This window comes from Rhinoderma darwinii, chromosome 6, assembly GCF_050947455.1.
Source record: "Rhinoderma darwinii isolate aRhiDar2 chromosome 6, aRhiDar2.hap1, whole genome shotgun sequence".
Taxonomy (NCBI): Eukaryota; Metazoa; Chordata; class Amphibia; order Anura; family Rhinodermatidae; genus Rhinoderma; species Rhinoderma darwinii.
The window spans coordinates 80959259-80974491 of record NC_134692.1 but is presented as its reverse complement, the minus strand read 5'-3'; positions in this window follow the sequence as shown (position 1 = coordinate 80974491).

Genomic DNA, 15233 nt, shown 5'->3' with positions numbered 1-15233 from the left:
TTACACTTTTGACACACTTTGTTTTAGTCCCACTAAAGGTCCTGAATCTCCAACTGTCTGATTCGTTTTCTATTACATACCTATGTAGTGCAATGTATTAGATCTGTCAGTCGTTCACTGACAGCAAGCCGATTAGGCTTTGCTGCTCCTGGGCGGGGCCTAATCAGTTTCCGGAATGGCAGAGGCCGTTGTTAGGCCTCCTGTTGCCATAGCAGCAGTCGGCAGCCCTGTGATCGCCTGCAGGGCTGCCGATCTGCTACCAAACTCTAAGATGCAGCGATCGCTGCATCTATTGGGTTAATGGCAGGGACCGGTGCTAGCTCCGGTCCTTGCCAATACAGGAGGTTGTCACCTGTAACATACAGCTGACAACCACTGCTGACTACACCGGCTCAGGTCCTGAGCCAGCGCCATCTTGCCGTCGGCTACAGAGGCGTTTTAGGCCCTGGAAGGGCAAGTATTAGGCCTCCGGTTGCCATTGCAGCCACTGGCACGCCGGCAATTTTGTTGCTGCAGTGGCAATAAGCTGCAAGCACCTTAAATGCAGCGATAGCTTTAGAATTCGCTCCCCGCCATTACATCAGGGTGTCAGCTGTAACATACAGCTGACACCGGGGGATGGTGGCACCGACTCAGCTTCTGAGATGGTATCCACCATTTGTCGTATTGGATACGGCAAACTGCGGGAAGCACTGTCTTTCCATGACGTATCCATACAACAAATGTCGAAAAGGGGTTAAATCGTTTTTGCCACTTAGCTGCTCTTGGCTGCTTTTTTCAGTAAGGTCTATGGCTCTCACTATTATTCATTTTGTATAATAGTGGTTCCAGCACTGAACCCTGTGGTACACCACTTATAACCGGTGACCATTCAGAGTAGGAATTATTGAAAACAAATCTCTGGATATGGTCCTTGAGCCAATTTTGAATCCAATTACAAACTATACTTTCTAAACCTATAGACCTGAATTTACCTATTAGAAGTCTATGAGGGACAGTGTCAAATGCCTTTGCAAAGTCCAAAAACACTATATCCACAGCAGCCCCTCTGTCTAGGCTTCTGCTCACCTCTTCATAAAAACGAATCAGGTTGGTTTAACAACTTCTGTTTTTAGCAAAACTGTGCTGGCTGTCACGTATAATACAATTTTTTGTCACATACTCCTGTCCCTCAATAGCCCCTCAAACATTTTTCCAACGATGGATGTTAAGCTTACTGGTCTATAATTACCCGGGAAGACTTGAAAATAACCACCACATTTGCCCTGTGCTAGATCCTTGGCACTGTAACAGTCAGTAGAGGATCTCTGAAAATTATGAAGAGGAGGACAGAAATAACTGAACTAAGTTCTTTAAAAACTCTAGGGTGTAACCCTTCTGGTCCCGGGGCCTTGCACACATTTATTTTATTTAACTTTGCTTGGACCATATCTACATTCAGCCAATTCAGAAGACTTAGAGAAAAAAGAAGTCATTACGCCACAGATATAATAAAAAATTAACAAATTTTATTAAGGACATACAATACAAAATACAAACATATAGAATTCAAAGAAGGATCCGAATAAAAGAAGGAACGCAGTGTAAGGGCTTCAAGAGAAAATAAGAGTTAGGGTATGGAGCCCACCACAACAAAAGTCCTCTGGCACAAGTTCGCTATCAAATATAGATCACAGGTGGTATGGTCTAGATGGTATAATACGTAACTATAGGTTAATAGTAGTAGCAAAGTGTACATAGGGAGGAAAGTCACTCTGAAACCATATGTATCCAAAATAGCTGTAGTATAAAGAATTAATTACCATAGTTAGTTATACATGTAAGTATAGACCAAAACCGAAGGTATCGTAATAGGACTAAAGTTGCCAGGAAAAAAACATCAAATATGCATAGCCTGTATAGATCAAGAAGAATCTACACAGGACATGAGAAGTAAATGAAGGGAGGCTTACCCATGAAAATGACCGTTGTAAAACACCCCACACTGCAGCCTGAAAAGGTTGCGCCCCGACGCGCGTTTCGCCAATCTGGCTTCCTCAGGGGGTAATGTTTTAGGTGCTGTCCATGTCATGCTTTAAATACGATTAAATTGATTATAGAATGTAAGACTCCGGTGTCTATCCTCCGGTTCCTGGTCTAACGGCGCATGCGCGGGAACCTGACTTGAGCCGCGAGATCCCTGTCCTCCGTCGTCACGCCCGCAGTGCGCCTGCGTGCCCCCAAGGACGCGTGTCTATGGAGACCAGGCAAACACGGTGCGAGCGTGGAGACGACGGAGAACCAGGGCGAGGCTCCCAGGTTCACTCGCAACATGCGCAACCCCAGGACAGGGAGAGATGTTTGGATCAGTATAAAACTGTGTTCTATGTTTGCGAGGTAAATATGACTAGAAGTATGAAGATTATACTGATATGATGTTAATTCCCAAAATGAAAAAATATATAAATAAAAAAATGAAAAAGATGAAAAAAGGTGAAGGGGAGGATGGTATCACAGAAACGTGAAAAAACCAACATAAATGCAAGGGTATATAAACAACAATTACTATAAAAATTTAATAAAATTACATCCTGTGGTGCACAAATGCGTAAGAGTATGTTCATACAGTACAATATAATAATTTTCGGAAAATCTTGTATTGTAAAAAGTATAGAGGTTTTAATATAGTGTTATTTCCCAAAAAGGGTGAAAGAAAGAAAAATAGAATAGAAGAAGGAAAGAAAAAGAGTGAAATTAAAAAGGATAAAAGAAAAAAACAAAAAAAGAAGAAGAAGAAGAGAAGGAAAAAAGAAGGGAAGAAAGAAAAAGAAAGGAAAAAATCGCAACGTGCAAGGGGAAAGTAAGTACGGAAATATATAACTGACATTAAATTGTGACAATTTAATAAAAGTACAATTCATAATATACAATTTGTGTAAGAATATATCAACAATTGAAAAATAAATAATAAATAAAAAACTGGAAAATACCAGTATCATAAGAAATAACTGATATATTAACAGCACTGGCACCGGCTACATCAGCTGCTCTTTCTTCTGTTGTATATACAGAGCTAAAGAACCAATTTAGTAACTCTGCCTTCTCTTAATCCCCTGTTACCAACTCCCCATTACCACTATTTAGGGGTCCTACATGTTCAGACCTTGGCTTTTTTTCATTTATATGCTTTTTATATACTTTTGGGATTTGTTTCGCTATCCTTGGCCACCTGCCTTTCATGTTATTATTCATTATTTTTGCTGATTTTATTAAGCTCTTTGTAATTTACAAAGGATAGAGCTGTACCCTCAGATTTGTATTTTCCAAATGCCCTTATTTTGTCATATATTGCCCTTTTTGAGAAGGTGTAAGCCATGTGGGATTTAATTTTAGTCGTTTATACTGTAGTTACCTGTAGAAATAAATTTTGCACTTTAATCCAAAGTGGACTTTATGATCTCCCATTTAGGATTTATACCATTAATAGGGCTTAATCAGACGAACGTGATATACGTCCGTGCAACGCGCGTGATTTTCACGCGCCTCGCACGGACCTATATTAGTCTATGGGGCCGTGCAGACAGTCCGTGATTTTTACGCAGCGGGTATCAACTGGGTAAAACTCACGACATGTCCTATATTTCTGAATTTCTCGCATATCACGCACCCGTTTTGAAGTCAATGGCTGCGTGAAAATCACACGCACCGCGCAGAAGCACTTCCGTGGGACCCGTGTAATTCGCGCAACAGCAGTCAAAAGTATGATTGAAAACAGAAAAGCACCACGTGCTTTTCTGTTTACAAACATACAGACAGAGTGTCATAATGATGACGGCTGCGCGAAAATCACGCAGCCGCGCATCATATGGTGATGAAACACGGAGCTGTTAAGCGCCTTTTGCACACGCAAAATGCCACGTTTTTTGCGCGTGCAAAACGCACACGCTTGTGTGAATCCGGCCTTAGACATATTTGTTCATATTAACAATCTGAGCTGTATACATATAGCACTTATCCTTATGATTCATTATGATTTGTGTTGCTCTGTGAGACCAAACAAGGCTAAGTCAAACCTTCTAGCTCAACCCCACTACTGATGCCTTAAGCCAGGATCACACACACAGTTTTGATGCAGTTTTTGCTGCATTTTTTGGCTCAGTTTTTATTAGCCAAACACAGGAGTGGAAACAAAAGAAAGAAGATGCATCAGTCTTTTCTTATACATTTCCTTCCTTTTGGATCCACTTCTAGCTTTGGCTCAAAAAACTTTGCCAAAAACTGCAGCAAAACTGTGTGTGATGCTGGCCTTAGCCAAAACATCGTAATGAGGTGACCATTGTTTATTAATATCTACATGACAGGAGCAGGCTGACAAATAGGTAAGTGCTGCTTATTTTTATTTTTCATTTCAAGATTTAGTGTTCTTTTAATACCAGTAGAAATCAGAATAGCTTTTTAAGACTAATGCAAAACACATAAATAATATTGTAGAAATTCTCCTAGTGTATACTAATTGCAGTCTGTGTAATGCCCCAATGTTCACAAGATGGTCTCCTAAGTAGAGTAAGTGGAGTATGATTCAGCTGGGAAGTTTCTTCTATAACCTAATATATACTATAAAGCCAGCTGCTACTCTGTATTCTAAGCCGCTTTCTTTTCACTGTAATGTAAAGTAATAGTGTACCAGTGGCAGCCGAGATGGGGAAGAGGACCAGAGGGAATAAGCTGAGGCAACGAGAAAGATGCAAAAATATATACCTGGATGTATATCATGCAGAAATGTACATAGTCATTAAGTAGAACGCTTTGACATCCCACGTGAGCAAACACCTGCTCTCTTAATGCAGCCATCTAAGCAAGTAACCCACTGGGAGCAGATGTAGGATTGAGAATATACATTAAGCCAGTAAATGCTGAACTGCATTGACACAGGCTGCATATTGCTAGGTGTAAAGTATAGTACACAAAAGGAATGTTGAAAAGTCCCTCGTTATGTACTGCACAAATAGAACATTAATGCTGATTGTCAGACACACAGATATTGCTTATGGTTTAAGGTGATAATATTGCATCATATGCAATTTAATGTGTAATATCTTATTTTCTAAGCAAAGGAATTGGCATTTTGCTTCCATTTAAAATAATTTTCCACTGAACACTAGGCATGCAGCAGAACTCAAATGTTTAAATGCACAATGTTACAATATATAAATATATATCGACATAGTGTAGTCTATAACAGGTGTAGGTAATAGCTAGCACGTTAAATTTCCAGACTTGGCTTGGACTATTCATATTTTCATACTCACAGTTTCTCTGTCTTTTTCAGCTCATTTGTGTGTCTGGCCCTCAAAGTGTAACCATGCCCGCGAGACAGTTTACATGGTAGCATATGGTTCTGTACAAGGCAATGTATGAATTAACCACAAAATAGTAATTGTGCCCTAACCTGAATATCCCACACTATGCAATATGCATCCCCCATTATATTTATTGAAGAAATAATTTTATATGTCTAAATTGAAAATATTATTTATTATAAATAAAATACAACGATCATATTTAACCCCTTAACGCACCAGGACGCACCGGTACGTCCTGCATTGAAGTGCTTTAAGGCACAGGGACGTACCGGTGCGTCCTGGCTAAAAACTGTCACCCTGTCAAAGGACAAGGTGACAGAACTGTGCCGTCAACTGTTTATGACAGTTGACCCAGTTGACCGGCACAGTAAGACGGCAGGGGACCATTCACAGCGGTCTCCTGCCGGCGATCGCTGTGATTGGTCAGTCAAAGCAGACTGACCAATCACAGCTCTATGACGTGTGTATGTGATGACGCTGGCTCAGAAGCTGAGCCAGCGTTATCACCGCCGGGAAATCACTGTCCGACGCCCCTCTGCAACGGCCAGGACCGGAGCTAGGCTCCGATCCGGCCGATTAACCCCTTCGATGCATCGATCAACGTGATCGATGCATCGAAGTGGCTTGTAGCCTGTCGGCAACCACGATGGTTGCCACGGGCGCGGGTGTCAGCTGTTTGTCTTAGCTGACATCGTGCCCTAACGGCCAGGACCGGAGCAAGGCTCCGATCCGGCCGATTAACCCCTTAGATGCAGCTATCGCTGCATCTAAGTGATTAGATCGTACCCTATGGTTGCTAATAACAACCATCGGCACCTGCGAGTGTTCCGATGGTTGCTATGGCAACCATAGCCTAAAAATCGCTTCCTAGTACGGAAGCCTATTAGGCCCCGCCGGGAGGCGAAGCCTAATAGGCTTGCTGTCAGTGACTAGCTGACAGCTCTAATACACTGCACTATGTAGGTAGTGCAGTGTATTAGAATAGCGATCAGGGCTTCATGCCTTCAAGTTCCCTAGTGGGACAAAAAAAAAAGTTAAAACAAGTTAATAAAAATGTTGTAAAAACTTTAAAAAAAATAAGTTTCATGTTAAAAAACACTATAACAGCCTTTTTTCCTATAATAAGTCTTTTATTATAGGAAAAAACAAAAAACATAAAAAAAAGTACACATATGTGGTATCCCCGCGTCCGTAACGACCCAAACGATAAAAATATCACGCTGTTTTACCCGTACGGTGAACACCGTAAAATTTTTTAATAAAAAACTATTCCAGAATCGCTGTTTGTTAGTCGCTACCCCTCGAAAAACAGAATAAAAAAAGGGATCTAAAAGTTGCATGTACCCCAAAATTATACCATTAAAAAACGCAGCCCGTCCCGCAAACAACAAGCTCTCCCACCGCTTTTTTGACGGAAAAATAAAAAACTTATGGCTCTCAGAATCTGGTGACACCAAAAATAAATTATTTGAAACAAAAGTGATTTTATCGTGCAGACGCTTCAAAGCATAAGAAAAACTATATACATCTGTATCACCGTAATCGTACCGACCCGCAGAATAACGTAAAATTGTCATTCATAGCGCATGGCGAACGCCGTAAAAAAATAAATAACAAAAAACATCAGAATTGCAGGTTTTTGGTCACATTGCTTGCCAAAAAAATGAAATACAAAGTGATCAAAAAATCGCATGTACCCCAAAATGGTACCAATGAAATCTACAGATTGTCCCGCAACAAATAAGCCCTCACACAGCTCCGGTGGAGAAAAAATAAAGACGTTTTGGCTCTTAGAATATGGCGATGCAAAATGTGCAGAGTGTCCAAAAGCGGATAAGATCGGGCGCCATTTATCAGTGTGACACCGGCCACATATCTGTGGATAATTATTTATTTACCGCATTATTATACTCTCTTATTATACCCCTGATGTTCTCCGCACAGATTACATACGCCCCCACATCATAACTGAAATACCAGCAAAACCCCAAACAAAACAACTAGCGAGCAAACTCCACGCTCCAAAAGCCAAATGGTGCGCCCTGCAGCGTGCCCAAGCAGCAGTGTACGTCCACATATATGGCATCGCCATACCCGGGAGAACCCGCTTAACAGTTTGAGGTATTTGTCTTCAGTGGCACGAACTGGGCACAAAATATTGTGCGCTAAAATGGCACATACCTGTGGAAATTTGCAATTTTCAATTTGCACCATCCACTGAGCATTCATTTCTAATAGAAAAAAAAAACCTGTGTGGTCAAAATGCCTTGAGGGGTGCAGTTTCCAAAATGGGGGTCACTACTTGGGGGTTTGTTTTACTATTTGACCTCAGAGCCCTGCCGTTGTGGGCTAATGCTGCGAAAATCACCAAAATAGGTCTCACATGCGCCTGACACTCCTAAGCTCTGTCATATGTCCAGGCAAATGATAAATGCCTTGAGGGGTGTAGTTTACAAAATGGGGTCACATCTCATGGTTTTACACTCTACTCTGGTACCTAAGAATGCTCTGCAAATGCGACATGGCGCCCCTACACCAGTCCAGCAAAATCTGTGCTCTAAAAGCCACATGGCACTCCTTCCATTTTGAGCTCTGCCATGTGCCCAAACAGCAGTTTAGGTCCACACATGGGGTATTGCCGTACTCGGGAGAAATTGGGTAACAAATTATGTGTTGTTTTTTCTCCTATTACCCCTTGTGGGAAAAAAAATTGGGTGCAAAACTACATATTTTTGGGGAAAAATTTTTTTTTGCATTTTTACTGCCTCATTCTAATACAATCTATGAAACACCTGTGGCATCAAAATGCTCAGTACACCCCTAGATGATTACCCTGAGGGGTAAAGTTTCCAAAATGGAGTCACTTCTCAGGGGTTTCTACTGTACGGGTACCTCAGGGGCTCTGCAAATGCGACATGGCGCCCAAAAAACAATCAACCAAAATCTACATGCCAGGTAGCACTCCTACCATTCTGAGCCCTGCGGTGTATCCAAGCAGCAGTTTATAACCACATATGGGGTATTGCCGTACTCGGGAGAAATTGCTTTACAATTGTTGGGGCGCTTTTTCTCCTTTATTCCTTGTGAAAATGAAAACAATTCAACATTTTAGTGGAAAGAATGTAGATTTTTCATTTTCACTGCATAATCCCAATAATTCAGCAAAAAAACTGTGGGGTCAAAATGCTCACTATACCGCTAGATAAATTCCACAAGGGGTATAGTTTCCCAAATGGGGTCACTTTTGCCGGGTTTGCACTATTTTGGCCCCTCAGTGGCTTTGCAAATGTGACATGGTGCCGCAAACCATTCCAGCAAAACTTGAGCTCCAAAAGTCAAATGGCGCTCCGTCCTTTCTAACTTCCGCCATGTGTCCAAACAGCAGTTTATTACCACATATGGGGTATTGCTGTGCTCAGAAAAGTTTGCTTTACAAATATTGGGGTGTTTTTTCTCCTTTATCTGTTGTAAAAATTAAAAAATCTGAGCTAAAACTACATTTTATTAGAAAAAAAATTAGATTTTAAATTTTACGGCATAATTCCCATAAATTCAGCAAAAACCGTGTAGGGTCAAAATGCACACTATACCCCTACAAAAATTCCTTGAGGGGTGTAGTTTCCAAAATGGGGTCACTTTTGGGGAGTTTCCACTGTTATGGTCCCTCCAGGGCTTTGCAAACACGACATGGCACCGAAAACCAATGCAGCAAAATCTGCGCTCCAAAATCCAAATGGCCCTCGTTCCCTTCTGAGCCCTGCCGTGGGTCCAAACAGCAGTTTATTACCACATATGGGGTATTGCCGTAATCGGGAGACATTGCTTTACAAATGTTGGGGTGCTTTTTCTCCTTTATTCCTTGTAAAATCTAAAACATCGTATGTTTTTTCAGAAAAAAAGTAGATTTTCATTTTCACAGACCAGTTCCAATAAATTTAGCAAAAAACCTGTGGGCTAATAATGCTAACTATACCTCTTGAAAAATTCCTTGAGGGGTGTAGTTTCCAAAATGGGGTCACTTTTGGGGAGTTTCCACTGTTTTGGTCCCTCCAGGGCTTTGCAAACACGACATGGCACCGAAAACCATTCCATCAAAATCTGTGCTCCAAAATCCAAATGGCCCTCGTTCCCTTTTAAGCCCTGCAGTGGGTCCAAACAGCAGTTTATTACCACATATGGGGTATTGCCGTAATCGGGAGACATTGCTTTACAAATGTTGGGGTGCTTTTTCTCCTTTATTCCTTGTAAAAACTAAAATATCGTATGTTTTTTCAGAAAAAAAGTAGATTTTCATTTTCACAGACCAGTTCCAATAAATTTAGCAAAAAACCTGTGGGCTAAAAATGCTAACTATACCCCTTGAAAAATTCCTTGAGGGGTGTAGTTTCCAAAATGGGGTCACTTTTGGGGGGTTTCCACTGTTTTGGCACACAAGACCTCTTCAAACCTGACATGGTGCCTAAAATATATTCTAATAAAATAGAGGCCCCAAAATCCACTAGGTGTGCCTTTGCTTCTGAGGCCGGTATTTCAGTCCATTACCACACTAGGGCCACATGTGGGATATTTATAAAAATTGCAGAATCTGGGCAATAAATATTGAGTTGCATTTCTCTGGTAAAACCTTCTGTGTTACAGAAAAAACTGTATAACAAATGAATTTCGTAAAAAAAAATTGAAATTTGTAAATTTCACCTCTACTTTGCTTTATTTCCTGTGAAACGCCTAAAGGGTGAAAATAATTTCTGAATGTGGTTTTGAATACTTTGAGGGGTGCAGTTTTTAAAATGGGGTGTATTATAGGGGGTTTCTAATATATAAGGCCCTCAAAGCCACTTCACAACTGAACTGGTCCCTGAAAAAATAGCTTTTTGAAATTTTCTTGAAAATGCGAGAAATTGCAGCTAAAGTTCTAAGCCTTGTGAGGTTATAGAAAAATAAAAGCACGTTCAAAAAACGATGCAAACATAAAGTAGACATATGGGAAATGTTAACTAGTAAATATTTTGTGTGGTATTACGATCTGTTTTACAAGTAGATACATTACAATTTAGAAAAATGCAGATTTTTGCAAATTTTCTCTACATTTTGGTGTTTTTTACAAATAAATATTGAATTTAACGACGAAATTTTTTCAGTATCATAAAGTACAACATGTCACGAGAAAACAATCTCAGAATCGCTTGGATAGGCAAAAACATTCTGGAGTTATTACCACATAAAGTGACACATGTCAGATTTGCAAAAATAGGCTGTGTCCTTAAGGCCAAAACAGGCTCAGTCCTTAAGGGGTTAAGTACAGCTCTGTTAACACTCGCATCATGGTTTCTGTTTATTTGCCAGATTTGCATGCAAACGGATGTTAACAAATCCTGACATTGTATTGACATAATAGGGTATGTCAGGTTTCTGTTGGGTTCTGAAATTTTTGACAACATGAATAGTGCTGCATTCTTCACTATTCTTGCTGCCAAAGATAATGGAAACCTGGCTGACACCGCGTACAGAAGGTGTCAGTGACTGTATGAGTCAATTTACTTTCCAACTCCATTTTAAGTTTGTGCCCGACAGATGGCCCATAGTTATTGTGTGTCCCCCCCTTTCCCCTTGGGAAAGAGATACTATAAATATGCACTTGGCATTTCATCCACTGTTGTATCCCCCTTCTGCAGAATGGATTGTAGGCTTGCTTCCCCCCACGCTGCAGTAGTAGAATGGACTATCCCAGACATAATGTGAGGGGAGTACTTTGTGGCAGCCTCTTTCCAGCTACCTATTCCTGCCCTCTTGCCCCTTTTTTTTTTATAAAGATTTTTAAGTATTTTACATTTACATGTACATTTACAAGGCTCTTACCTTTGTTGTAGTTCTTCTTTGATTTAGTTTATAACAAGTCACAGCTAGCGGTTGTTGGTTGAGAACATTTCGTGTGGAGTTGAAGGCGGGCTTGCCCACTAGGAAGCCGGCATATCACTTCAAACTCTTTGACTGTTTAAAAAGATATATGCATGTTATGCTGGAGATTTTAATTAAAGCTGCGACTGACCCCAGTCCAACAAAACAGATATTTGTGTGTTGTTTCTTCAACCTGCTGCACCGACCTCCATCCCTGCTGAAGCCACAGCCACTATCTGGACTAGTTCAGGTACCCGAGTGTTACGAACTGCGGTAGACTTTCATATAGACTGAGACCTGGTCAGCTGCCTCTCCGCTACGACGGAGTGTCCTAGTGGGTCCACATACCCTGTGACTGTCACAGTACGCTCAGGCCATGGAACCCGCTGGCCAGCCCAAGACCGCAGTCCAGAAGATACAGTCAGAGATGCATGACCTTCGCACACGTCAGGATCAACTCCATGAGGTTGTAAATTCTATCATGGTCCATCAGTATCTACTCACTGTTCCACCTCCGGTTCTTCCTCCTGAGGCTGTTGCTGTACCACTGCCCGTTGCTCCTCCTGTTTGTTCCGGATCCACAGTTCCTCTGTAATGACGGGGGTGGGGAGACAGACAAGTTAGCCCTAATCTACCCACCACTCAGTCCCTGCCTACTTGCAGCGACCCACCCTAGGCGACGGGGTACAACTGGGCGACGGTCCCTACGCTCAATAAGTGCACGACAGACAAACAGACAAGGGTACACAGAGCTAGGGGGAGAAAGAGAAGTGAACAAGCCGAGTCAAACCAGGAGAGTACGAGGTGCCAAACGCAGAGCAGAAGAGTAGTAAACAAGCCGAGTCAAACCAGGAGTGTACAAGGTACCAAACACAGAGCAGGAGAGTAGTCAGCAAGCTGGGGTCAATATGAAGCAAGGACAATGGTTCAAGAAGCTGCAGCAGGGCCAGGAAACCAAACGAGAAGAATCACAAGCAAAGGAGGAACAGGAAAGGCAGGTATAAATAGACAGAGGGCGGGAGCTAGCTCCGTCTGGCCAGGCTGTGATAGGTTCTCCCACTCCTAAGCCTGCCACCCTGAGTGGTGGAAGATGGAGTCAGTCTCACAGCCATAGAAGCAGGTGCAGACTGATTATCTATGGGCGTTAACCCCGAAGCTGTGCCTGGCAGATCCTTTACATCCTCTGCCTCTTCCTCCTCGCTATGACAGTGATTCCAGAGCATGTAGAGGATTTATTAACCAACGCATGGTTCATTTCAGGCTACGGGCTCATCTCTTCCCCTCCGAGGAGGCCAAAGTAGCATTTATCATCTCCCTTCTTGCTGGCAAGGCCCTCGCATGGGTGAACCCAATTTTGGAGCAACAAGGACCTGTATCCTCGGAGCTAGCCTTGTTCCTGCAGTGCTTTTGTGCCTTGTTCCTCTGCTGCAGCCACTTTGTTGACCCTCAAGCAAGAGGGTTCCACAGTAGGGGAGTATGCTATCTCCTTCCGTACCCTAGCAGCCGAGCTGGCATGGAAAAATGACGCACTGGTGTCGACCTTCTGGCAAGGACTGTCTTCTCACATCAAGGACGAACTGGCGGCCCGCGACCTTCCTTCTACCTTGGATGCCCTCATCCTGTTAGCCACTCGGGTTAACATGAGAATCCGGGAGCGCACTCAAGAGGTTCGACAGGAGAGCTGGGTCCACAGACCAGCACCCTCGGTCCAGAGACCACTATTGCTATCCCCTAGTGCGCTACCTGAAGAACCCATGCAGGTAGACAGAGTCCGGTTGTCTGAACAAGAGAAGCAGCGCAGACGCTCCTCTGGACTATATATGTATTGTGGCCTTAAGGGTCATTTTGTGCGCCAATGCCCACAGAAACCGGGAAACTCCAGTACCTAGGGTTGGTTGGAGAGGCAACTCTAGGTGGGGCGTCTCCAAACGTTAAAACCTCTTCCAAATTATCGATTCCTGTGGCCATCGTCTCCGGAAAGACGTCACATCCCTCCTCCGCCTATCTTGACGCCGAAGAAGCTGCTAATTTCATCCAGCAGGATCTAGTGGATCGGTTACATCTACTCACAGTTCTTCTGGGGAGACCCCAGGCTGTTGCCTCTGTGAATGGTCTACCATTGCCTGATCCGATTGTGTTCATCACGAAGCCGTTGACACTACGGGTCGGAGCTCTTCACTCGGAGCAGATCGCCTTCTTTGTACTACCTAAGGCTATCAATCCTATCCTGCTGGGTCTGCCATGGCTTCACCTACATGCCCCAGTTCTTGACTGTAGTTCCGGAGAGATTCTTCAATGGGGTTCCAGATGCCATAGCCATTGCCTGTCACAAGTTCGTCCTGTTATGCCCCCTCTGCCTCAGTCACTCTACGGTCTACCATCTCAGTATGCCAGTTTTGCGGATGTCTTCTGCAAGCGGGAGGCTGAGACGTTGCCTCCACATCGGAATTATGACTGTCCCATTGAACTGGTTCCAAATGTTTCTCTTCCCTGTGGACGGGTATATCCTCTCTCCTTGCCAAATACTTTATCCATGTCAGCCTATATCAAGGAGAATTTGGAGAGGGATTTTATACGAAAATCTTCCTCCCCGGCTGTAACAGGCTTCTTCTTCATTAAGAAGAGAGATGGATCACTTCGACCCAGCATTGACTACCGTGGTCTCAACCAGATCACGGTCAAGAACAAATACCCGTTGCCACTTATATCCGAGCTGTTTGATCGCATACGAGGAGCCCAAAATTTTCTAAGCTAGACCTGCGGGGGGCTTATAACCTAATCCGGATTCGCCAGGGTGACGAATGGAAGACGGCATTTAACACCCGTGACGGGCACTACAAATAACTTGTGATCCTTTCGGACTGTGTAACGCTCCCGCAGTCTTTCAGGAATTCATCAATTATATCTTTTGAGATCTCCTCTATTTGTGTGTTTTAGTTTATCTCTATGATATTTTGATTTTCTCTCCAGATCTGATGACCCATCGGATTCATGTCCGTCAGGTTCTTCTGTGACTAAGGGAGAATCGCTTATATGCCAAGTTGGAGAAGTGCATCTTGGAAAAGAGGTCTTTGCCCTTTCTGGGCTACATCATCTCGGGTCAAGGCCTTAAGATGGATCCTGAGAAACTAAAGTCTGTCCTGGAATGGCCACATCCTCAAGGCCTGAGGGCCATACAGCAGTTCCAGGGATTCGCCAATTTCTACCGACAGTTTATTCCAAACTTCTCATCTCTGACGGCTCCCATCTCCACCCATACCAAGAAGGGTGTGACCGCCAAGGTGTGGAGTCCAGAGGTAGAGTCCGCGTTCATTAGCCTCAAGAAAGCCTTCACTTCAGCCTCGATCCTCCATCATCCTGATGTGTCTCGGCAGTTCTCATTGGAGGTGGACGCTTCCTCTATTGGTGCAGGTGCACTTCTTTTCCAGAGAGCTCCAAAGGAAAGGCAGTAGTATGTGGCTATTACTCAAGACTATTTTCTTCTGCAGACTGCAATTACTCTATTGGGGATCGGGAGCTACTGGCCATCAAATTGGCTCTGGAGGAGTGGAGACATCTTCTAGAGGGCGCAGCTCATCCCATCTTGGTCTACACCGACCACAAGAACCTCATCTACCTACAGTCCACTCAACGACTAAATCCCCGTCAAGCCAGGTGGTCTCTGTTCTTCATCAGTTTCCAATTTATGCTCCACTACCGTCCCGCTGACAAGAATATTAGGGCCTATGCCCTGTCCAGGTCATTTGAGACGGATGACACGGTTGAGCCTCTCCAAACTATCATAGACCCGTCCTTTATTGCCACTGCCAATCCTTTGCAGGTTAGAGACATCCCTCCGGGGAGGACTTTTGTTCGTTTGGCAGACAGGAGAAGAATTCTCCGCTGGGGACACAGTTCTAAACTAGCTGGGCACGCTGGTGTTCGTAAAGCCCGAGACCTGATTGCTTGTCACTTCTGGTGGCCCACGGTACCTAAAGATGTTCTGGACTTTGTCTC